The sequence below is a fragment of the Alosa pseudoharengus genome, unplaced genomic scaffold, assembly GCF_046254945.1.
Source record: "Alosa pseudoharengus isolate Yale_2024_CS ecotype anadromous, Long Island Sound unplaced genomic scaffold, YU_APseudo_1.1 YU_APseudo_1.1_scf_1, whole genome shotgun sequence".
In the NCBI taxonomy this organism is placed as follows: domain Eukaryota; kingdom Metazoa; phylum Chordata; class Actinopteri; order Clupeiformes; family Clupeidae; genus Alosa; species Alosa pseudoharengus.
In genome coordinates this window covers 28896978-28923742 of record NW_027468564.1, presented here as the reverse complement: position 1 = coordinate 28923742, position 26765 = coordinate 28896978, and the positions used below count along the sequence as shown (strand labels likewise).

The 26765-nt window shown below is 39.4% G+C and overlaps 1 pseudogene; it reads right to left on the bottom strand.

Moving 5' to 3' along the window:
• Positions 1 to 14994, bottom strand: part of LOC143118168 (complement C3-like) — a 122393-nt pseudogene extending 107399 nt beyond the window's left edge.
• Positions 14995 to 26765: the final 11771 nt, after the last annotated feature.

Genomic DNA, 26765 nt, shown 5'->3' with positions numbered 1-26765 from the left:
TACCTATGGTCCATACATCATTTGCCGTGAAATATTACACCACATCCCGAAACTACAGTCTCTGTGCTTTCATTTGACACCATGCATGGCCAATTTCGTCGTGGAAAATGGCCATATTTCATAGATTTAATTTACATGAGCTATATTTCATATTCCACAATTTATGCACTAGATTTGATACCTATAGCCCATACATCATTTGCCGTGAAATATTACACCACATCTCGATACTGCAGTCTCTGAGCTTTCATATGACACCCTGCATGCCAAATTTCGTTGTGGAAAATGGCCATATTTTATAGATTTACTTTACATGAGCTATATTTCATATATTACCATTTGTGCACTTGATTTGATGCCTATTGCCCACACATCATTTGCCGTGAAATATTACACCACATCCCGAAACTACAGTCTCTGAGCTTTCATTTGACACAATGCATGGCCAATTTCGTCGTGGAAATTCACCCTTTTATTACAATTGAAATTACATGAGCTGTTTTTCATATTCCACAATGTATGCACTGGACTTGATACCTATTGCCCACACAACATTTGCCGTAAAATATTACACCACATCCCGATACTACCGTCTCACAGATTTCATATGCCACCCTGCATGCCAAACTTCGTCGTGGAAAATGGCCATTTTTCTTACATTTTAATTACATGAACTATATTTCATATTCCACAGTATATGCACTAGATTTGATACCTATGGCCCATACATCATTTGCCGTGAAATATTACACCACATCCCGAAACTACAGTCTCTGAGCTTTCATATGACACCTTGCATGCCAAATTCCATCGTGGAAAATGGCCATTTTCCTTACATTTAAGTTAAATGAGCTATATTTCATATTTTACAATTTATGCACTAGATTTGATACCTATTGCCCACACATCATTTGCCGTGAAATATTACACCACATCCCGAAACTACAGTCTCTGAGCTTTCATATGACACCTTGCATGCCAAATTCCATCGTGGAAAATGGCCATTTTCCTTACATTTAAGTTAAATGAGCTATATTTCATATTTTACAATTTATGCACTAGATTTGATACCTATTGCCCACACATCATTTGCCGTGAAATATTACACCACATCCCGAAACTACAGTCTCTGAGCTTTCATTTGACACCATGCGTGGCCAATTTCGTGGTGGAAATTTACCCTTTTATTACAATTGAAATTACATGAGCTGTTTTTCATATTCCACAAATGTATGGACTAGATTTGATGCCTATTGCCCAAACATCATTTGCCGTAAAATATTACACCACATCCCGATACTACCATCTCACATCGTTCCTATGACACCCTGCATGCCAAATTTCGTCGTGGAAAATGGCCATTTTCCTTACATTTAAGTTACATGAGCTATATTTCATATTTGACAAATTATGCACTAGATTTGATGCCTATTGCCCACACATCATTTGCCGTGAAATATTACACCCTATCCCGATACTACCGTCTCACAGCGTTCCTATGACACCCTGCATGCCAAATTCCATCGTGGAAAATGACCCTTTTTCATAGATTTAATTTACATGAGCTATATTTCATATTTGACAAATTATGCACTAGATTTGATGCCTATTGCCCACACATCATTTGCCGTGAAATATTACACCCTATCCCGAAACTACAGTCTCTGAGCTTTCATATGACACCTTGCATGCCAAATTCCATCGTGGAAAATGGCCATTTTCCTTACATTTAAGTTAAATGAGCTATATTTCATATTTTACAATTTATGCACTAGATTTGATACCTATTGCCCACACATCATTTGCCGTGAAATATTACACCACATCCCGAAACTACAGTCTCTGAGCTTTCATTTGACACCATGCGTGGCCAATTTCGTCGTGGAAATTCACCCTTTTATTACAATTGAAATTACATGAGCTGTTTTTCATATTCCACAAATGTATGCACTAGATTTGATGCCTATTGCCCAAACATAATTTGCCGTAAAATATTACACCACATCCCGATACTACCATCTCACATCGTTCCTATGACACCCTGCATGCCAAATTTCGTCGTGGAAAATGGCCATTTTCCTTACATTTAAGTTACATGAGCTATATTTCATATTTGACAAATTATGCACTAGATTTGATGCCTATTGCCCACACATCATTTGCCGTGAAATATTACACCCTATCCCGATACTACCGTCTCACAGCGTTCCTATGACACCCTGCATGCCAAATTCCATCGTGGAAAATGACCCTTTTTCATAGATTTAATTTACATGAGCTATATTTCATATTTGACAAATTATGCACTAGATTTGATGCCTATTGCCCACACATCATTTGCCGTGAAATATTACACCCTATCCCGAAACTACAGTCTCTGAGCTTTCATATGACACCTTGCATGCCAAATTCCATCGTGGAAAATGGCCATTTTCCTTACATTTAAGTTAAATGAGCTATATTTCATATTTTACAATTTATGCACTAGATTTGATACCTATTGCCCACACATCATTTGCCGTGAAATATTACACCACATCCCGAAACTACAGTCTCTGAGCTTTCATTTGACACCATGCGTGGCCAATTTCGTCGTGGAAATTCACCCTTTTATTACAATTGAAATTACATGAGCTGTTTTTCATATTCCACAAATGTATGCACTAGATATGATGCCTATTGCCCAAACATCATTTGCCGTAAAATATTACACCACATCCCGATACTACCATCTCACAGCGTTCCTATGACACCCTGCATGCCAAATTTCGTCGTGGAAAATGGCCATTTTCCTTACATTTAAGTTACATGAGCTATATTTCATATTTGACAAATGATGCACTAGATTTGATGCCTATTGCCCACACATCATTTGCCGTGAAACATTACACCCTATCCCGATACTAATGTCTCACAGCGTTCCTACACCCTGCATGCCAAATTCCATCGTGGAAAATGGCCCTTTTTCATAGATTTAATTTACATGAGCTATATTTCATATTCCACAATTTATGCACTAGATTTGATACCTATGGCCCAAACATAATTTGCCGTGAAATATTACACCACATCCCGATACTGCAGTCTCTGAGCTTTTATATGACACCATGCATGGCCAATTTCGTTGTGGAAAATGGACATATTTCATAGATTTAATTTACATGAGCTATATTTCATATTTTACCATACTTAATACCTATTGCCCACACATCATTTGCCCTGAAATATTACACCTCATCCCGATACAGTCTTTGAGCTTTCATATGACACCCTGCATGCCAAATTCTATCGTGGAAAATGGCCATTTTTCATACATGTAATTTATATGAGCTATATTTCATATTTTACAATTTATTCACTAGATTTGATACCTATTGCCCATACATCAATTACACCATATCCCGATACTACAGTCTCTCAGCTTTCATTTGCCACCATGCATGGCCAATTTTGTCATGGAAAATCCCCATTTCATTACAATTGAAATTCTATGAGCTATATTTCATGTTTTACGATTTATGCAGATTTGATCCCTATTTGGCGTGACATACAGCACATCCAGATACAACAGACTTTGCACTACTTAAAAAATCTCACAAATTCTATGTGTGCTCATGTATAGCATAAATGAGAATTGCTCTCTTATTTCACACTTCTACTGTCAGTCATAACTGTTGAAATCTGACAATGATCACGAGGAGCGTGTAATTACATCCATTGTGCAGTTATTCTTTTTTTCTGAAATATAGCTCATGTAACTTAAATGTAAGGAAAATGGCCATTTTCCACGATGGAATTTGGCATGCAAGGTGTCATATGAAAGCTCAGAGACTGTAGTTTCGGGATGTGGCGTAATATTTTACGGCAAATGATGTTTGGGCAATAGGCATCAAATCAAGTGCACAAATGGTAAAATATGAAATAAGTAAATCTATAAAATATGGCCATTTTCCACGACGAAAGTTGGCATGCAGGGTGTCATATGAAAGCTCAGAGACTGTAGTTTCGGGATGTGGTGTAATATTTTACGGCAAATGATGTTTGGGTAATAGGCATCAAAACAAGTGCACAAATGGTAAAATATGAAATAAGTAAATCTATAAAATATGGCCATTTTCCACGACGAAAGTTGGCATGCAGGGTGTCATATGAAAGCTCAGAGACTGTAGTTTCGGGATGTGGTGTAATATTTTACGGCAAATGATGTTTGGGCAATAGGCATCAAATCAAGTGCACAAATGGTAAAATATGAAATAAGTAAATCTATAAAATATGGCCATTTTCCACAACGAAAGTTGGCATGCAGGGTGTCATATGAAAGCTCAGAGACTGTAGTATCGGGATGTGGTGTAATATTTCACGGCAAATGATGTGTGGGCAATAGGTATCAAATCTAGTGCATAAACTGTGGAATATGAAATATAGCTCATGTAAATTAAATCTATGAAATATGCCCATTTTCCACGACGAAATTGGCCATGCATGGTGTCAAATGAAAGCTCAGAGACTGTAGTATCGGGATGTGGTGTAATATTTCACGGCAAATGATGTATGGGCCATAGGTATCAAATCTAGTGCATAAATTGTAAAATATGAAATATAGCTCATGTAAATTAAATCTATGAAAAAGGGCCATTTTCCACGATGGAATTTGGCATGCAAGGTGTCATATGAAAGCACAGAGACTGTAGTTTCGGGATGTTGTGTAATATTTCACGGCAAATGATGTATGGACCATAGGTATCAAATCTAGTGCATATACTGTGGAATATGAAATATAGTTCATGTAATTTAAATGTAAGAAAAATGGTCATTTTCCACGACGAAGTTTGGCATGCTTGGTGTCATATGAACGCTGGGAGACGGTAGTATCGGGATGTGGTGTAATATTTTACGGCAAATGATATTTGGGCAATAGGCATCAAATCTAGTGCATACATTTGTGGAATATGAAAAACAGCTCATGTAGTTTCAATTGTAATAAAAGGGTAAATTTCCACGACAAAATTGCCCATGCATGGTGTCAAATGAAAGCTCAGAGACTGTAGTATCGGGATGTGGTGTAATATTTCACGGCAAATGATGTGTGGGCAATAGGTATCAAATCTAGTGCATAAATTGTGGAATATGAAATATAGCTCATGTAACTTAAATGTAAGGAAAATGGCCATTTTCCACGATGGAATTTGGCATGCAAGGTGTCATATGAAAGCTCAGAGACTGTAGTTTCGGGATGTGGTGTAATATTTCACGGCAAATGATGTATGGGCCATAGGTATCAAATCTAGTGCATATACTGTGGAATATGAAATATAGTTCATGTAATTAAAATGTAAGAAAAATGGCCATTTTCCACGATGAAGTTTGGCATGCAGGGTGTCATATGAACGCTGTGAGACGGTAGTATCGGGATGTGGTGTAATATTTTACGGCAAATGTTGTGTGGGCAATAGGTATCAAGTCCAGTGCATACATTGTGGAATATGAAAAACAGCTCATGTAATTTCAATTGTAATAAAAGGGTAAATTTCCACGACAAAATTGGCCATGCATGGTGTCAAATGAAAGCTCAGAGACTGTAGTATCGGGATGTGGTGTAATATCTCACGGCAAATGATGTGTGAGCAATAGGTATCAAATCTAGTGCATAAATTGTGGAATATGAAATATAGCTCATGTAAATTAAATCTATGAAATAGGCCCATTTTCCACTACGAAATTGGCCATGCATGGTGTCAAATGAAAGCTCAGAGACTGTAGTATCGGGATGTGGTGTAATTTGTCACGGCAAATGATGTGTGGGCAATGGGTATCAAATCTAGTGCATAAATTGTAAAATATGAAATATAGCTCATGTAACTTAAATGTAAGGAAAATGGCCATTTTCCACGATGGAATTTGGCATGCAAGGTGTCATATGAAAGCTCAGAGACTGTAGTTTCGGGATGTGGTGTAATATTTCACGGCAAATTATGTATGGGCCATAGGTATCAAATCTAGTGCATATACTGTGGAATATGAAATATAGTTCATGTAATTAAAATGTAAGAAAAATGGCCATTTTCCACGACGAAGTTTGGCATGCAGGGTGTCATATGAACGCTGTGAGACGGTAGTATCGGGATGTGGTGTAATATTTTACGGCAAATGTTGTGTGGGCAATAGGTATCAAGTCCAGTGCATACATTGTGGAATATGAAAAACAGATCATGTAATTTCAATTGTAATAAAAGGGTAAATTTCCACGACAAAATTGGCCATGCATGGTGTCAAATGAAAGCTCAGAGACTGTAGTATCGGGATGTGGTGTAATATCTCACGGCAAATGATGTGTGAGCAATAGGTATCAAATCTAGTGCATAAATTGTGGAATATGAAATATAGCTCATGTAAATTAAATCTATGAAATAGGCCCATTTTCCACTACGAAATTGGCCATGCATGGTGTCAAACGAAAGCTCAGAGACTGTAGTATCGGGATGTGGTGTAATTTTTCACGGCAAATGATGTGTGGGCAATGGGTATCAAATCTAGTGCATAAATTGTAAAATATGAAATATAGCTCATGTAACTTAAATGTAAGGAAAATGGCCATTTTCCACGATGGAATTTGGCATGCAAGGTGTCATATGAAAGCTCAGAGACTGTAGTCTCGGGATGTGGTGTAATATTTCACGGCAAATGATGTATGGACCATAGGTATCAAATCTAGTGCATATACTGTGGAATATGAAATATAGTTCATGTAATTTAAATGTAACAAAAATGGCAATTTTCCACGACGAAGTTTGGCATGCTGGGTGTCATATGAACGCTGTGAGACGGTAGTATCGGGATGTGGTGTAATATTTCACGGCAAATGTTGTGTGGGCAATAGGTATCAAGTCTAGTGCATACATTGTGGAATATGAAAAACAGCTCATGGAATTTCAATTGTAATAAAAGGGTGAATTTTCACGACGAAATTGGCCATACATGGTGTCAAATGAAAGCTCAGAGACTGTTGTATCGGGATGTGGTGTAATATCTCACGGCAAATCATGTGTGAGCAATGGGTATCAAATCTAGTGCATAAATTGTAAAATATGAAATATAGCTCATGTAAAGAAGAAACAGAAAAGCCCCCCCAAAACAAGTGCAATATGAACCGATTTATTTGACAGAAAGCATGTATCATTTACTTAAAGATTGGTCGACAATGGAGTCACCAGAAAAAAAGGCTTTTATTCGTCTGTGAGGAGTAGCCTATGTTCGTCTGCTACTAGGCAAATGCCAGTGTCATCGCGTATTTGCAGTCAGCACTGCCCCCTGTCGGTAGAAAATTGCAATATTTAAGGTGGAACGGAAACTTGACTACACGCATTCTGAATGTGCGGCCAACTTCAGCTTCGTCTAATACTGCAACCCTTTCAACGTTGGGGGACGAATGTTGACATTTTCCCGTATTCTGCGTGAGAAACCCGGGAAATCTCCCTTATTTTCAAAGCTCAATGTTGACAGCTATGCTGCCCCCCCCCCCCCCCCAGCTCCGTTCAGTGAAAAGTAAAAAAAAAAGATTGCTGCCGTTTTCAACGGTACTTTGAAAGGAAGTGTAGCCTACGGTTCTAATCAAATCGTGAGTAGGCCTAGTGCAGCAGCAGCAGGGGACAATTCAAGTCATCTGTTTAAAACACTTAGACTACTACTTACTTAACCTCAGTGACAACAGGTGAGTTGATGATGACTTGGAACATTAATGTTAATAAAATGTTAAAATGTGACACGAATCATAGCAAAGTGAGCTGCGTTGGGCTGTTCTTGTTAGGTAGGCTCTGACATTGACGTGTGAGGCTGATCAAAAATAAACGGATGCCCGCGGTAACGCTGTTACAAAAATATTTTGATAATATACGGGTGAAATGCAAGCATATTAGGCACATATCTCCGGATGGCTCCAATAAAAGTAGGCTAATAGTGTCTAGCCTAGGCTACTTTATAAAAACATAATTTGCTGACTGCGTGTGGTTCTTGCCATAGCTGGTCAGGCAGAGGCAGGCTGCTGCGTTGCCTGAGTTCTTTGTTACATTGCTCCGGTAATTGCAACGAGATGAAACCTTAACTGCGTGACAGAGCAGAAGTGGGGCTTTCCAACGAGACTAAACACTTGTCTGTGCGATCAAGTATGAAAATACAAAAAATCATGAAATTAAATCAAATTGCATCATATTTAGTTCACCTGCGCACCCACACTCTCGTTTGAATTAGGCTACTCGCGAACCCGTGATCGCATAGATATGGCATATCAGAAGAAAGAGGAGGCACAGGGCTATCCATTGGTACCAAGTATATCAATCCTTCTGGGCCCAGTTCCCCGAAAGCATCTTAAGCCTAAGAGCATCGTAAAGTCCCTCTTACGAACGTCTTAAGATTTGCTGACTGTTTCCCGAAACCATCGTAGCTTAAGAGCGTCGTGAAAACACTCGTGGATCTACGAGTGCTCCAGAGTTATCGTTACCGGCTAAGAGCGTCTTAACAGTACTTCTCACTGAGGTCACCAACAGGACATACAGAGGAATTACAATTTAGAATACATAATCCAACTTACGTTCCCTTTCTTTACACGTTTACCTGTGATGAATCAGATGTTAGCGTGCAAAATAGCATAGCCTAATGGTCATAATAATGTAATGAAAAGCGGACAAAAATGCAATCAAGTTATGAAACGAGGCGTTGCCTGAATAGTTTGCCATTATCTTTACTAAGTGAAGGCTATATTTTATTAGGCCTATGAGGTAAAAAGCAGAGAAAGCAACATGTGGTTTAGTCTGTAGGCTACTGCATCAAAATCTAGGCCTACACATTTCCTCACTTTCTTACTCGACTTCTTATCTTCAAACGTGTTCTAAGTGACACCACGAAAAATTATTGCATGGTGCAACAATCTAATTTTAAATAATTACAATTATATGTCTTTGTGTGGTATATGGGATGCTTAAATGCAGATGTCAAAGTGTTACTATTTTCGTATTGATGTGAAATGTGTAGATCCGAAGTTTAAACGGTAGGCCTGTTGTGACGTGCAGTCACCTGACATCACCATCAAATCAGAGCATATTTCAGAACTATTAACGTGGACAGCTCCCCTTAAGAGCATCTTAAGAGCAGTGCACGCGCGTTCCCGCTACGAGCATGTTCGGGAAACAGTCAGATTTCTACGATTCATCTTACGATCGTTCGTTTGGTTTTTCCGACTGGGCCCTGGGCCCAGTTCCCCGATAACGACGGAGACACACTCTTAAGAGGGATTTCTACGATTCATCTTACGATCGTTCGTTTGTTTTTTCCGACTGTTTCCCGAACATGTTCGTAGCGGGAACGCGCGTGCAGTGCTCTTAAGATGCTCTTAAGGGGAGCTGTCCACGTTAATAGTTCTGATATATGTTCTGATTTGATGGTGATGTCAGGTGACTGCACGTCACAGCTATAGGCCTACCGTTTAAACTTCGGATCTACACATTTCACATCAATACGAAAATAGTAACACTTTGACATCTGCATTTAAGCATCCCAAGTATATACCACACAAAGACATATAATTGTAATTATTTAAAATTAGATTGTTGCACCATGCAATAATTTTTCGTGGTGTCACTTAGAACACGTTTGAAGATAAGAAGTCGAGTAAGAAAGTGAGGAAATGTGTAGGCCTAGATTTTGATGCAGTAGCCTACAGACTAAACCACATGTTGCTTTCTCTGCTTAATAATGGCAAACTATTCTGGCAACGTCTCGTTTCATAACTTGATTGCATTTTTGTCCGCTTTTCATCACATTATTATGACCATTAGGCTATGCTATTTTGCACGCTAAAATCTGATTCATCACAGGTAAACGTGTAAAGAAAGGGAACGTAAATTGGATTATGTATTCTAAATTGTAATTACTCTGTATGTCCTGTTGGTGACCTCAGTGAGAAGTACTGTTAAGACACTCTTAGCCGGTAACGATAACTCTGGAGCACTCGTAGATCTACGAGTGTTTTCACGACGCTCTTAAGCTACGATGGTTTCGGGAAACAGTCAGCAAATCTTAAGACGTTCGTAAGATGGACTTTACGATGCTCTTAGGCTTAAGATGCTTTCGGGGAACTGGGCCCTGGGCCCACTTCCCCGATAACGACGGAGACACGCTCTTAAGAGGGTTTTCTACGATTCATCTTACGATCGTTCGTTTAGTTTTTCCGACTGTTTCCCGAACATGCTCGTAGCGTGAACGCGCGTGCACTGCTCTTAAGATGCTCTTAAGGGGAGCTGTCCACGTTAATAGTTCTGAAATATCCTCTGATTTGACGGTGATGTCAGGTGACTGCACGTCACAGCTATAGGCCTAACTTCGGATCTACACATTCATTCACATCAATACGAAAATAGAAACACTTTGACATCTGCATGTAAGCATCCCAAGTAGGTTATATACCACACAGAGACATAAATAATTGTAATTATTTTAAGATTAGATTGTTGCACCATGCAATAATTTTTCGCGGTGCCACTTAAGAACACGTTTGAAGATAAGAAAGAAGTCGAGTAAGAAAGAGAGGAAATGTGTAGGCTTAGATTTTGATGCAGTAGGCTACAGACTAAACCACATGTTGCTTTCTCTGCTTTTTACCTCATAGGCCTAATAAAAATAAATAATATAAATTATATAAATAATAAATTAATATCAATTAATATAAATAATAAAATCTGATTCATCACAGGTAAACACAATAAAGAATGGGAACCTAAATTGGATTGTGTATTCTAAGTTGTAATTCCTCTGTATGTCCTGTTGGTGACCTCAGTGAGAAGTACTGTTAAGACGCTCTTAGCCGGTAACGAGTACTCTGGAGCACTCGTAGATCTACGAGTGTTTTCACGATGCTCTTAAGCTACGATGGTTTCGGGAAACAGTCGGCAAATCTTAAGACGTTCGTAAGAGGGACTTTACGACGCTCTTAGGCTTAAGATGCTTTCGGGGAAGTGGGCCCTGGGCTATAAAAACAGACAACGTGACTGCAAAATAACATCATGTACAAAAACCAACGCTGCACAGCCATTACTCTCGTTTGAATTAGGCCCTACTCACGAACCCGTGATCGGATAGATATGCAACGCATGTCAGATGAAAGAGGAGATACAGAGCTATCATTTGATACCAAGTACATCCTGGGTTATAAAACAGACGAAGTGACATCAAAATAATAACTTCATATAGCTCGACTTACTTACCCCACGTTTTTGTGTGTTGTTGTGGTGGCAAAGCATGTTCATAATCCAACGCTATAATGTGTTTCTCTATGGCATAGCATGTTCATAATCCGGTTTTGAGATCCTAGCAAATTCCTACATGGCATCCAATTCAAGACTCACATTGCATCCCAATTTATTCGACAAAGAAACACCTTTTTCCCTTCACTTTGTTCATGGCTCATTGTTCTTGTTTGTGTATGGCATTTACAATGACCAGGATAAATGCTTCTAACTAATGGTATGAAAAAGCCCTTAAAACAGTCTAGGGTTAATGTCTTAATTCAGAGCCATGTTACTTACAGCCAAGTACTTGGAGTGGATAACAGAAAGAAATATAGTTTTGCCATCAGTATGAGATTAAATATCTGCATACTATATTTGTAGTATTTATGTTCTTTGAGTTAACATCATTTGAATATGACTGATTAAGTAAGGTGCATTATCATAATGTACTTTTTATAGCATTGGCCTATTTATGGAAAATGTGTTGGAGTGGACAACAAACTGTTCAGGTTGTCTGTGAATGGACCTGTGTATCAGTGTTGGCTTTACACAATTTATTACCATTATTAAAATAGGCTATCCTAATCTTCAAAACTTTTTGAGTAGTTTTTAAATAGTAGTTTTGATTCCCAAGTGCCACCCCAATAAAAAGCCTGTACCTAGCTGGCCCCCCCTATAAAATAATCCTGGCTACGCCCCTGTAGCCAGAATAAGGAATAATCGGTAACACTTTATAAAAACTACACACAATTCATCATTTATTAAGCCTTTGTTACTTATTAGTTAATGGTTTGTTCATCATTAGTAATTTCCTGTTCATACATAATTTATCATCAGTAATTGTGTGTAGTTATTATAAAGTGTTACCGAATAATCAAATTATGACATTTGGAATATTCCGATCATGGTCACATTACTGAGGTTTATACAACTGCATTCTATGGAACTATTTATTTGTTTCTGATTGGCCGAGAGACGTTCCATGAGTTGGAATATCCCTGGACATCCCAACTCAGACTTTGCAAAGCTAATAGGCTAATAAATAACTCTGCGATACAACGTGAAGATTATGTAGCGCTTTGACACAATGTAGCGACAACCGATAAATTACAAAGTTCTCATAATTTAAAAAAGCGAGTAGCCTTTCCCTTAAATAACTTTTTAGTTGTTAGAATTTTTGGAGTAGAAACTTCTACAGAATCAGCTGTCGTTGCCAGTAATAATCAGACTGATGCATTACATATGAATGGGAATATGAATGGAATATTCTATCCACAACTCATGTAAAAGGTCAGTAATTGGAATATTAATGTCTATGTTAACATAGTCAACCTATGAAAACCACTAGGCATTTGTATAATTTTGGATTGTAGGTGGGAAACTTAACTGTGCACTTAAAGGAGAAAAAAAGAGTGTAGCATTGTAGCTGCCTAGCTTCTCTGCCCCCCCCCCCCCCCTACTGACAGTACTCGGTGACCTCGAGAAACAGATCTATGTGATTTTTTCCCCCTTGACCACAGATAATTTCACTAATTTGCTTATCTACCTGAAGGGGTCTGTTAATTAGAATAGTCTAATTTAATTAATGTTTGAAACAATGTGGTCAGAGTTGTATTTCCTGATGTATCGGAACGTCACCTATTACCGACCGTCCCGTATTTCTGACCTCTTACCTCATATGTGTCACGTACGATAGCTGTTTTCTGCCTCTGCTGGATTGTCATTTTGCAGTATGAGCATTGCAATCAGAAACAAAAAGTGTTTTGTGATACTAACCATAATATCCACTTGCACAGAAGATGCAGATGATGGCTTGAAGTCTGGACTGAGAGCAAAAATCCGATAATAGACTGAAGATAAACATGGGATAAGAAATATGTCAAACTTAATGCAGAATGTGTGAGTGCAAAATGTTCACCATCTTCTTGGTTAGCAAGTATTTTGCTCTGATATGAGTAATGGCCTTCTACAACTTTAAAAACAAACACCAACAGAGTATTTTAAACATTACTATATGTTTTACTGCTTACTGACCTCTAATGAGGTATTATATACAAATGTCTTAATGGTACCACTTTAGTTTAGGGCAGTGGTTCTTAAACTTTTTGTCTGGCGACCCCCGCAAAAAACATGGGCCAAGTCTCACGACCCGCTTCTAACCTCTCTAACCGGCAGAATTTGTTTTCAAAATGTTGTGAGATGTAGCCTGACGAGCCAGACCCACATTAAAATGTAGGGTCTGGGCACTCACTGTTCGCAGTGCTCAGTCTGAGGGGCGGGATAATCAGTTGTCTTTCAAATTCCCTCTGCACGCAATAGGCAGCGCTATGAGTCCCATGCGTTTCCCACCAGCAGAGCTAGTTGGCTTGCCAACTTAATAAAAGCTTAACTCGTGTCACACTGTTCGCCAACAGCAACATCCATCTTATTTGTTTTCAAGTAGCAGGGAATTCAATTCAAACCCAAAACTCTGCCATCAATCATTAGTTAAGCCCACCTAACGACTCTATACACAATTTCATTGGCCTGATTGAGTTTCGATTTCTGGAGCTCACAAGCCAACGGAGAGTTGCTAGACTAGCTAGTCTAGCAACTCTGCCGCTAGGGGGGCGTCTAGATTTCTAGGCGAAATGGGATAGGCATTGGAAGCAAAGGCAGAAAATGTCTTCTCATAGGTAGGCTATGTCAACATCAAAGGCATTATGTCAATGGCAGCCAGACTGCAAATCATTTCGCGACCCCTCCAATATTATTGGGGACCCCCAGTTTAAGAATCACTGGTTTAGGGAACACATGGATATGTGTATGTGTTAGTGATCAACAACAACTTATTGTCCTTGTTCCAGTGTATCTACATAATGAGGTACAGTGTAACAACTTATGTAACCAAATGTAATATCACATAATTAAGTTGTCCATACAAAACCAAAAGCTACATTGCCACCATGTTTCACGTGCCCCGGTGTTTTGCACTACTGGCAGTCATAATTACATTGTTCGTCACTGAGCCTTATGAAATCTTGCCACATATATTTGTATAATACAAGTATACGTGGCAAGATTTATATATATATATATATATATATAATATGATAATATATAAGTATTAACCCTTTTGAAAAGCAATAAACACATTGGGTCTGTAACTCCAGTGATTTTAGAACAAGCTTTGCATCCTTTGCAATGCCCTTAGCTGTTCTAAAATCACTGGAACCTACAGCTTCTCGTGACTTAAGCCCTTACCTGTGGATGAAGGTGTGTATATGGTTTTGTCTGTTTGTAGAAATATGTATCCACTTTGGAAGGAGAGGAGGACCACCTTCTGAATCACTTGATAATTGGCCCCGAATTTAGCCTCCAGATGTACATATTGAGGCCCAACACTATCAACATACTGCTCAGATGGAATCTGAAGAGAAATTGGGAAGGCAATTACATTCTGCAAAGTGTGTCCAAGTCTTTAAAATGTAACACACACACACACACACACACACACACACACACACAAACACACAAAGTGTGTTCTTACTTTGATTTCTGTTAATTTTTGGAAGTGGTTTTCTTTTGTGAGGTACTCAATCTTTTCCTGGATGAATTGTTTTGTAGGGAACTTGCTGACAACAATTTTCACTTGTAGCGCATTTTGGCCCTTGTAGTCCTGAGCTTCCACAAACACCCTCTCTGGACTGCCCATCCTCAGGAGGTTAGGAGCCGACATCACATATCTGATGTGATATAAACATGAATATTATTATTATTATTATTATTATTATTATTATTATTATTATTATAATAATAATAATTAAAGACATTTAAAATAGTAATTATATGGAGTGATGAATCATGATAAATCGCATCTTTATTATTAACTAGATGTACCGCATCTAGTTAAAATATCAAAAGCAAAATATGACCGCCGCTCAGTCCTGTACATCCATGCCGCGAAAATAAATCATATTAATGAATTTGTCTCCATCTTCTACTCCATCCCCCACTCTTGAAACTTTTGTGTATGCTTGTTTGGAATGTGTGCTTGCGGGCCGCACACAAAGTAGCCTACTGGCGCTGCAAAGGTGAATAGATTTGTAGCACTTGCCAAAAAATTTGTAGTATTGTTATAAAACCTTTAAAATATCTAAACAATCACAAGTAGGGCAGTTCATCATCCATTGCAACTGGACTGATGAAAGGTACACCTGTAGGCTACATTGTATTTGGGAAAAGCAGAAGGTAGCAGCATAGTGTATTTATTTATTTATTATTAAACAAAACAATCCCTGTCAGTTCCATGCAGTTTTAGCTATGAAGAAGAGAGGTCATGTCATGGATTTTTGTGAATGTTTCTTCTTCTACATATGCATAAGTTTAGTCTAGTTTAATCTAGTTCATATGATATTCAGCTTTATTGTCAATGCACAAATTAAATACCAGTAGTCTAAAACAAAATGCCGTTTTACCCAGTGGTGCAAATAACTGACATGTCCAAAAGGGCCTTCATGAAATGCGTTGCTAGACTGTTCATACACATTTTAACAGGCCAAGTTGAAGAGCTATTGTCCGTTATTGTTTGTGCAAATAATATGCTGATTCATGTTCCCTTGCATTTTGCAACTATGAGGTCCATGGTTAGTCTGGCTTTCGCCAGACCAAGCTCAATCTTTTAAGAAATCGAAAAGGAATCGCCGGCAGATCAGGCTGAGTTCACCCAGCCTAGTCCATGGTAAGCGCCCGATAGAAATATTGTTTAATTTTGTGATTGAGATATCCACGCACTGGCGCCCCCCCTGCAACGTGTTCGCCCCCCGGTTTCAGAGCTATTCTGAATGCAAAAATGCACAGAGGGAGTTATGACAAAACCGTGACTGTTAACAAACTATAAGCTATATAAGGTAGGCCCTATTACACAACATAAATTGTCACTAGGCTATGCTGGCGACCCAAATAAAATCTCCTTTGGGAACCAATGGCTTACAGTATCAAGCGGACTTAAGCTGCCACCTCTTGGCGAAAAGTTAATAGTTTGCATATCAGTTAATACATTTCACGCAGCTGTGTGAATCACGGAAAGCGACACTTCTAAATGGAACCCAACCCACTGCACAGTAGCTCAAGGTCTGTGGCTAAAGCAGCCATAATGAAAGCGTTATCATTGTTTGGATACTATACACACACATGTTTTTTAATCGCATAGACTACTACTACCAAGCTGGAATCAAAGCACATCGACTCCCCTCTCACACCCTAAACACGCACTTCGAACAAACAAAAAACGTCTAGCCATAGGCAAAACCGTATTGGACCGGTGTAACGTTGGTACTAAATCATCCATCGCAAAGAATGATCTTTGTAGCACGTGCAACAAATATGTATAGGTACAGCCCTGCCCTGGATACATCTCTTAACATGCGCTCTAAAACATTTGGTTTAAATGGTCCTAGTCCTAGTTACTTTACTTTGAGCCATGCTCTTCCTTACTTGAATCACCTTTGAAAATAGAGGATTGAAGTAGCCTATATGGGTGTTTGGGAATGAACGTTGACTCAGATGCTTTTTGAGACTTTGAGCTAAATGTCCCAGCCCAGTGTTTAGGATGCATCATAGACAGGTTATCTTTCAGGTAGCCTATATTTTCCATTAGAAAACCATCACAAAGCGGACGTGTTGTGGCTAACTCACTTAGCTCCTGTTAGTAGCCTAGGTTATGGTCATAAGCAAATGAGATGACAGTCGAAAGATACAATTAGTGCTGTTATCAATTTTCTTGGTAGCCTATAACCGCATTTATGGTTTTCTACAAATACATCAATAATCAATCTGCGGTAAACTACAGTCTTGTCCTTGTAGGAAGCGTAGTGTCTTTCCAACCCACTTTAGATTAACTTCCAAAAAAAATACGTCTCACTGCAACGATGCGCCATCTGGTGGACAAACGACTATGTGACGCCAATACTGGAAATGCAGCCAAATTATTATGATGAATATTTGGTTTTTCTTTAATCCTACTGAATTTGTAATTATGTATCGCCCGTTGTAATTGCCGATACTGATGGTATGTGCGTGCCTGTAGTCAGTAAATGTACACATAACTTAATTTTTTTAGACCCCCCCCCATGGATGAAATTCTACGAAACTTGGCATACCCCCAGAGAATGTCAGGTTAATCATACACATAAAATTTGGTGCAGTTCTGAACATCTTAACTGAAGAGAGGGGCGATTAAAGCAGAATGATATTGCATTTTCATTTTTTACCGGGGGGGTGCAAATCACAAATAAGTGATTATGGGCTAGGTTGATGTGGGCCCTTGAGACCAACATACCATAAAAATTTCTTCATCCTCTGTGCCACGGTTCCGGTAGTTATTTAGGAAAAACTGCATTTTTTGGGTTTCGGGGGGCCTAGCGCGGGGGGGGGGAGTGGCCCCCGGGGCCCAAACGAATTTTGTCCGTAAAAGTCTAGTGGGGCTACATACCCATTCATGTGCCCCGGTGGTTCGGTGTCCCGGATATCGTTGACCAAAAATTCAGGAAGTAGATGACGGGAAAAAAAAAAAACACTTTGACAATCCCTTAATAATAATGAAGTTTTTACTAATGATAATATGATCCGGCTCTATTCCCCTTCTTAACCACTGTGGTCCTTGGATGAGAGCCTGCTGTGTCGGCCCTCTATTAGTGCTGAGAAGTCATAGGCAAGGCGGAAGTCGATGTGGAGGTTCCCCCCACTGCTATTGTAACAGAGGTCGTAATTCGTCCGCCGCTCACGGCCCTTGAACCCGCCACCTCAACACACACCGGCATGGGAGTCGAACGCTCTAACCACTGAGCTAAAAGCCCAGGCTTCTAACTCAGTGGTTAGAAGTGTTCTTAAGGTTAGGGGTGTGAGGATTTACACGGGCAACTAGCATGCTAGCTCAGTTCGCCTCCGTTACACTATGCATGCCTGGAACCAAGGGCATAGGTTTGGTATGAGCTTTGGTGGGGACACTACCGAGCCCCTACCGCCCCCCGCCCCCCCCCCCCCCCCCCCCAAAAAAAAATGAAATAATGTATGATGCGTGCCTGACTTTAACTTTGTATGATGATTGTATGATGCATTACCTACTGATGCATATGCAGTAAAACATTTAGTCAAAACACCATGTCAAAACACCATGTCAAAATACCTGTAGCCCTGAATCTTCCCTATCTGCGCAACAACCTGGCCGGGGTTCCTCTGTCACTTTATAATATTGATGTCATGAGCAGTGATATAGCACGACTCAAATCTCGAAGAAGACCAGTAGTATTCACTAGGTCTATAACTAGCTAACACTAAAAAAACCCACAATGTCCTTATTCAAGTTCACCTGCTACTGTGAGCGGCTGGGTTGCTTTTTCTGTCATCTGACAAAGTAACAAATCGATTGCCATTATTAGTGAGAAAACGATTGGAAACAATGTTTTGCATTCATGTTCTATCTTCAGCACGTCAAGCCCATAGAAATGCATTTGTTTTCATTCACATCCTCGTGCCATAACATGTATAGCATTGCTGGTTAAAAGCATGCATTTCCTTTTAGGCGGGTCAATATATGAAAAAAAAAAACACCTAACCTCAAAAAAATTGATACAAAAGGTTTTTCAACTGATTATGATACCTTTAGATGTACTTAATAACATATTACAAATCTAGTAAAATCTGACCCCAGTAAAGGGGTCATTTTCAAGATGGCGTCCAAGATGGCCACCAGAAGCTAATTTGGGATATCTGAAGCATTAGCATTTGTTTTCATTCACATCCTCGTGCCATAACATGTATAGCATTGCTGGTTAAAAGCATGCATTTCCTTTTAGGCGGGTCAATATATGAAAAAAAAACACCTAACCTCAAAAAAATTGATACAAAAGGTTTTTCAACTGATTATGATACCTTTAGATGTACTTAATAACATATTAAAAATCTAGTAAAATCTGACCCCAGTAAAGGAGTCATTTTCAAGATGGCCACCAGAAGCTAATTTGGGATATCTGAAGCATTAATCAGCCTAGGAAAGTGTTTTTCGTGTTTAATCAGATTTAGAGGTCACTGATTCATATATGTCACACTAAAGTATCAGTTCATAATTTTCAAAGACTTCGAATTTTCAAGATGGCGTCCAAGATGGTCACCAGAAGCTAATTTTGGCTATATCTGACGCATTATTCAGCCTAGGAAAGTGTTTTTCGTGTTTAATCAGATTTAGAGGTCACTGATTCATATACAGTACGTCAGACTGAAGTATCAGTTCATTAGCCTGGGTGTTCCCATGCTGCCTTGCGCACGATTTAATTCAGGCTGCTAAGGCAGCCTGGAGACCATGGAGCGAATTTTCGCCTGAGATAGGAGACCAATCACAGAACAAGGGGGAAAGCAAGACCATGATGAGCTATGCACAGAGGCATTTGATAGACATCCGTGGCACCCAATAAACGGATCTGGGCATTTTTTTCAAATACGAGAAAATTAACGTTTGGTTCCCAGACCACGTCTCATTGAGAAGTGGTGGCGCTAGCCAGGCTAGCAGTTCATCATTTTTTTTAAAAGACTTGTCATTTTCAAGATGGCATCCAAGATGGCCACCAGAAGCTAATTTTGGCTATGAAGCATTATTCAGCCTAGGAAAGTTTTTTTCATGTTTAATCAGATTTAACGGTCACTGAGTCATATATGTCACACTAAAGTATCAGATCATCATTTTCAAAGACTTGTCATTTTCAAGATGGCGTCCAAGATGGCCACCAGAGGCTAATTTTGGCTATATCGGAAGCATTATTCAGCCTAGGAAAGTGTTTTTCATGTTTTATCAGATTAAGAGGTCACTGATGACTCTTCATCTCCACCTTTTTTAGTGTTCTTATAGTAGGACCTGAGGATGCATGATGTTTTCTCTCTCAGTGTCACCATGCCTTCAAAACCTTTCCCTTCTGTGAAACATATGTCATTCCCGTACCGCTCCCTCAGTTTAGCTTTCAGATACTGATTACCGAATGGAATGGAATCAACCTCAATCAAATACTCTTTCATGTTAGATCCAAGTACAGAGACAGTCAACTGTTCTTAATTGTGTGCATTTCTGCAAGACACTCCGCTGTTCGTGTAGAAGATATGGATTACCCTGCACTGCAGCCTGTGAAACGTGTCAAAATGAACAATGTGACAATCCACACAACAAGTTCCTTTCAGAGGAGTCAGAGGATGATGAATAATGATATAATTATTTCTGATCTATTTATGCATATAGTTTAAGATTCAGTTTAATTAGCTCCCCCCTAATGATAGATGCCAACAATTATTGATCTACACAAATATACAATGCATGCCTATACAGTACATGGTTCATTAAAGTCATAAAACAGCCACTTATCTACTCTACATATTGTAAAAGCATATACCCTGTACATGAAATATAACATTAATCAACAAAATAACATTTCCATCTTCCTCCACGCCAAGCATAATACATACTATTCTGTATAGGCAAATATAGTGTAAAGCCGATATATTTTGGCATATACAGTCCAGGGAAAACAAATGAAACACCCCAAACCATATATTTTCTAAAAGCATATAACCTCTAGATGAGATATAACACCAGTTAAGACATGTCTTATCTTCCTCCATGCCATGGAGATGTTTAAAAATCCTGTATTGCATTTGCTCTTCATTAAAACGCATTGATTTTAATTTATGGCTGAAAAAGGTAGAGCATTGAAATATTTTCAATATTAACATTTAAAATCCTATTCTTGTTTAATTTGACCATCATTTGATATCCATTTCACCCCTGTAGACTGAATAGTAATTGAGATATAGCCATTCTAACCTTTTGACAGCCATTTTGGTGGCCATTTTGAAAATGACCCCTTTCCCAAGGTCAGATTTTACTAGATTTTTAGTATGTTATTTAGCATGTCCAAAAGTACCATAATCCATAAAAAAACCTTTTGTATCAATTTTTTTGACGTTGAACCCTATATTGACCCGCCTATTTCTTTAGTAACCATTGTCATAGTAGGCCTACACAAATCTGCTAGCGCGATAGCTGAACTAGCTGGTATTTGGTGATTCCAACGTCCATTTAATAGGCTATAGCCTACATATAGCACTGTCAACTAAATGTATACCAAAATCGAAGTTTCTGACATTCATAGTGCATAATTTTATGACTTAGGCCTACACTTTGTTTCTTGAAATAACTTATGATGTCCTCCACCTTTCTTTTCTTGCCCGACATCCTCGACAGCGAAGCAAAGATAGAGCTAAGATCTTTGCAGCCAAGTGTGCTAAAAACTTCTAATCGACAGCATTACATAGGCTACAGGGAGCTAAGCCAATCAAAAAACAGGCCTGTCTCAAAGACGTATTTTGGGTGGCGGTACTGAAGTGGGAAATTGTTTAACCTTTTGTATACCGCATGAGGCGCTTTTTTCCCCGTTTCAACCTGATTATTGGTGGGGACATTTCAATCATTATTTGATATTGGTGTGGACACGTCCTTCGGACCCCACGCAAATCTACGCCCATGCCAAAGCGTGTGGCTGAGCACATATGAAGATGGCTGCTTCTTCAGGGCTCTCTCCTGGACTTGTTCACCCTGTCTGCTGTCTGTTCCACATATGCCACTGCTACCATGCTGTCTTTATGACTTTTTTTATTATTATCTTCTCTTTTTATTTATGCTGATTATATTATTGTTGCTTTATGTGTTCCTTTTAAAATTGACTTTTACCATGATGTGTATTCATTTTAGGTACATCTGACCAAGGCTGGCATATTTACATTTTATGTTTATTACTGTGCAATGCCCATATCAAATGAAACATGTATTAATGCATATTACGTTTCATACACTTTATCTTTGTATCTTTTTCTTATAAAACTTTCAACATGTCTGTGTTTTCACATTTCTAAAACATGTTTTTTATGACATCCAGAGTGTCTTTAACGTGACATGTAAATCCTGTACAGTACACCAGGGGTTGTGCTCTTGGACACCTGTTTATTATCTAGGCTGAACAAACACGGACACTAAGTGAAATGACCTCTAGGTAGCCACAATTTCTGACATTATTGACATACATGGGCTGACTATATTGATTTAAAGTTAGCTGCGTCTTTTTTCCCCTGTGAGATGTGTACAGAAAATATGCATGTCAATAGTGGGTTGTTTCTGTTTTGGATCAAATTTTTGGCTCACAATTTTTGAAAATTCAATTCAATGATTGTATTTGATGTTTTTAACATTTTGTCAGAACTGTGCCATGCTTAGCTATTAGGAATGCGTGTTGGCCAAGTTCAGAGGCTGAAAATATTATATCTAAGCATAGCCTAACAGGATGGAACCCAACAAGGTGGATTTTTTTTAGTTAGCTATAGCTCTTTGAGTGAGCAACATTTAGCTAAAACACACTCAGATGAACAGAACTTGAACATTTTTTAAATAATATTTTATCCGCTAAAGATTTTCCATAATATACACTAACAGGGTGGAACTTTAAGGGTGTCTCAAGCAGGTGTGTCTTATAAAATTGAGAGTAAAAATGTACTGTTTATTGTAAAATATTTGCCAGATAACATAAACTTTCCTGGATGAACTTAGTATGTGCAAGTGGCAGAGTACAGTATGTAAGAATGTCTGAGTAAGTGTAGGTCTGTATGCAGTCACTGCAAGCATACATACAAGAACAGGCTACTCACAGTGGGTCACATGTTGAGAGAGCGGGGAGAGAGAGAGCCACAGCGGCCACACACACAACCACCAGGTCCACACGCATGTTGACAAGGTCCTGGGTCCTGGATCAGCTGGTCTGAGTCTTATATAATCTATCTCCTGCAGGGTCTGGGATGAAAATGCCTTTCTAAACGTTTGTGTTGCTGTCCGTATCTCCCATGCACTGCAAAGGTGACTCCCACTACCAGCTATGGGTCAATAGAGGTGTGTGTGTAAGTGTTTGTGTTTTGAGCTGGGTCGGGGTGGGTGGGTGCTTGGGGGTGGGAGGATCGGGGGGCGGGGGGTGATCAGTCATACGGTGCTGCTGGGAGGGACAATGGCCTTTGGGAAGCAAACAAGCAATATAACATAAATACACTAACGCTGTGTACCAGCATGTCTTGTGTATGCGTGCAATCGTGCATTGGTGTATTTGTGTGGTTGTTGCCATGGTATTAGAAGAAAACAGATTTTTTGTATATACATATACATATACATATATATATATATATATAGTTGGGACTAAAATCGATTTTTGTGCTGTCTTCTTCTTCTTCTTCTTCTTCTTCTTCTTCTTCTGCTTCTTGTGTGCGCTGTAATACACTTAAAAAGTGTGAATAGGAGGCAACTTTAGTTTGGGGAACACATGGGGGTTAATAAGTGCCAAATGAATTGTGAATTAAATGTAAACAAAGACCCAACTTTAGAATAGGGAACATACTCTGCATTACAAAGACTTAATTATGAGTTATTTGTACACTATTAGCACTTGTGGTTTAGTGCCTAGTTCCATTTGAAAAGAGCGTCTTTGATAAGTATTGATAGGAGTGAATAACTGTTCTTGTGGCACTACCACCTTACAAGGCCCATACTGTGACATGCATATTTAGGTCTAGAGGAAATTCTTAATAGAGGAAATTCTTAATTAAGGGTCTAGTAAGGGTAGAATAAGGTCTTGCAGAATAAGGTATTAATTAGTGACTTATGACTAACAAATGGCTAGTATGCTACTAATCTACATGTTAGTAAGCAGCTAATTAATGGTGAATATGCGTGTCTTAATATAAAGTGTTACCATATATATATATACTTTTGTTCAAGTTAAATGTGTATTGCCCAATTGTAATCCGTATCATTTTTGGATTGTATTGTTCTGCAAAATGTTAGCTAGCTAGCGCAATGCGCCTGAAAGTAACGTGCCATGTCTGAGACAGTCGGCAGTCTGGGGCACACGGGGGCGATGACCTCATGTAGCGGTGCTCGAGGCCGTGCGTGTTTGCAGTGTGGTGAAACCCCAGGCTGCAGGAGAGAGAGGCCAGTGACAGGCACTTACGGGAAGACTTTATAAACCCTTTCAACAAGGTAAACAAAAACAATGCTTGAACATTCTATTTGGGCCCCAATCTACTTCCTCTGCATTAAGATAACATATGGAATGTTAAAAAGGAAGTCTTGTGGGGCCAACTATGATGCTGATAATGAAAATTCCATGAAAGGGTCTATATCAGAGATTTCATTACCACCACCTCTCACACACAGTAGTGTGGTGTAATGAGTGTGTGTGTGTGTGTGTGTGTACAGTATGTGTGTGTGTGTCTGTGTGTGAAAAAAGAAATCATGACACCTGTTATCCTTTACCAATAATAAATACACAGCTGTACTAGAGGAAGAACCTCTGTGATGAGGATGATGATGATAATTGAGTGTCACTCTGACGTATCCAATCAAATTGGTCCCAGGGTATGACTTCTGGTGTGTGTTTGCAGTGTGGTGAAACTCGGCAGTGACAGGGGTCAGTGGAGTCCAGGCCAGGGACTTATATATCAGAGAGTTCATTACCACCACCTCACACACACAGTAGTGTAGTGTAGTGAGTGTGTGTGTGTGTTTGTGATGATGATGGTGATAATGACAACTGAGTGTCACCCTGATGTATTCAAGCAATTTGTGGTCAATCAATCTAGTCACAGAGTAGGACTTCTGGACACTCTGGGATCAGTAGTACTAATAGCGATATATTGTGTGTCCACCCAAATGTAGCTGTTCAAATTATCTTACATTTTACAATCTAAATCTGACCCCTGACATCCAGTTTAACCCTGTACAGTCTGGGATGGTGGGGATAATGTCACTGTATATTTTTCTTGGTACTTGGAGAATGATGTGATGTAATTTTAAATGTTAGTATACTCTTCTGTCTGAGGTAAAGATACCTAATGTTAGACCTTACACACAATGTGTGTTGTGTAAAGCAAAAAAGAAGAAACACATGCTTCAAATTTAAAACGTTTCTAACAGACTTTATAAATGATTAAAAGACATTATATAATGCAGGCAGTCTCATCAAATGCAGTTCAATCTCATCAAATGAAACATCCATACAGGTCCAGAGGCTTACAGGTCTACTTTCCTACTGGAAAGTCATTGCATCTCACAAGCCTCTAATGTCAGAGCATTTCAACAGTTGAAAGTTCACCATATCATTGGCTTCATATCATTAGGTCAGTACATCAAATGATTGATAAAACCTCCTCTTTCACTCGCAGGCCAGCGTGGGGTGGCAGGACACCTAGTGGCAGTACAAGACATTTCACCTTGTATGGATCCAATAAACAAAGCATTAATTCTGATTCTGTCATATCAGTGAACTGGCATCATTTGGTGCGTGAGACCCAATCGATTTCAATGTTCAAATCTCTTCTTCAGCTCGGAGACCTTCACGGGAGATGCGTCCTGGGGAACTTCCGTTGCTGCGCTGGCTGTCAGGAGGCCGTTAGCTGAATGTGGCACGGTAACCTCCCAGGAGCTCTTCCTCAGAGCAGCGTCCCAGCCTCGGGGGCCAGCGCCTGGCCGCCCTTGCTCAGGCGAGCCCCCGGTCTGGGCCCTCCCTGTGTGGAGGTCACGGACCTGGAAGCGTTCCATGGCGGACATGACCCTTGGAGAAGAGGAGTTGCATCTCTCTTTGGCGTCTCTGTCCACCATTGCCCTTTGACCCAACGGACTTTTCGGCACAGTGGGTGTCTTCTCCCCAGGTGCGAGCCTGTTTCTCTGGGCAGAGTCAGCAGGTGAGAGCCCTGGATCTTCAGACTGGCCCTCGGTTCCTGGTCCAGTATCCTGTGTGACTTGGCTGCTACCTATCAGGACCACTGACTCTTGAAGTTTTTCAGGCCTTGGCTGCTCTTCTCCTCCTCCTCCTCCATCTCCTTGTGCATTAGCACCACCATCTGCTGGACTGAGGTGTAATGGCAAGTGTACCCTGTAGCCTCGTTCTGGCCGCCGGGTGAATACGGCGAATAACCCCTCAAGGTTTACATCAGTACTACGAGGATTAAAGTTTTCCCTGAGTTCGGGCTTTTAAACCTATTCGCTGTGTTCGTGTCTCCCCATAGTGTCGACTCCTTTACACCACGCAATTTTGAAAACCGGGTTCTTTTTTTCAAAATATAATCACAATTATCCAAACACCACACTCAATTTGCATAATTCCTAGATTGTTTGCAAAATGACACACTTCAGTCAAAACATACACACTTCAGTCAAAACATATACACATATTTGTGAAAATGCTATTAGTTTTCATTTAACTAACAGTCCTCAATGATCAGACACTATTGCAGCCAGTTTCACACTGCTGAGATAAATAAAAAAACACGTTTGTAAAAAAACTAATGTTAAATGTGCTAGATTTTTGGCCATACATTGTTATGTAAGGGATCATTTAGATGACAAAAAAAATAATTGACAAACCCACAACATTC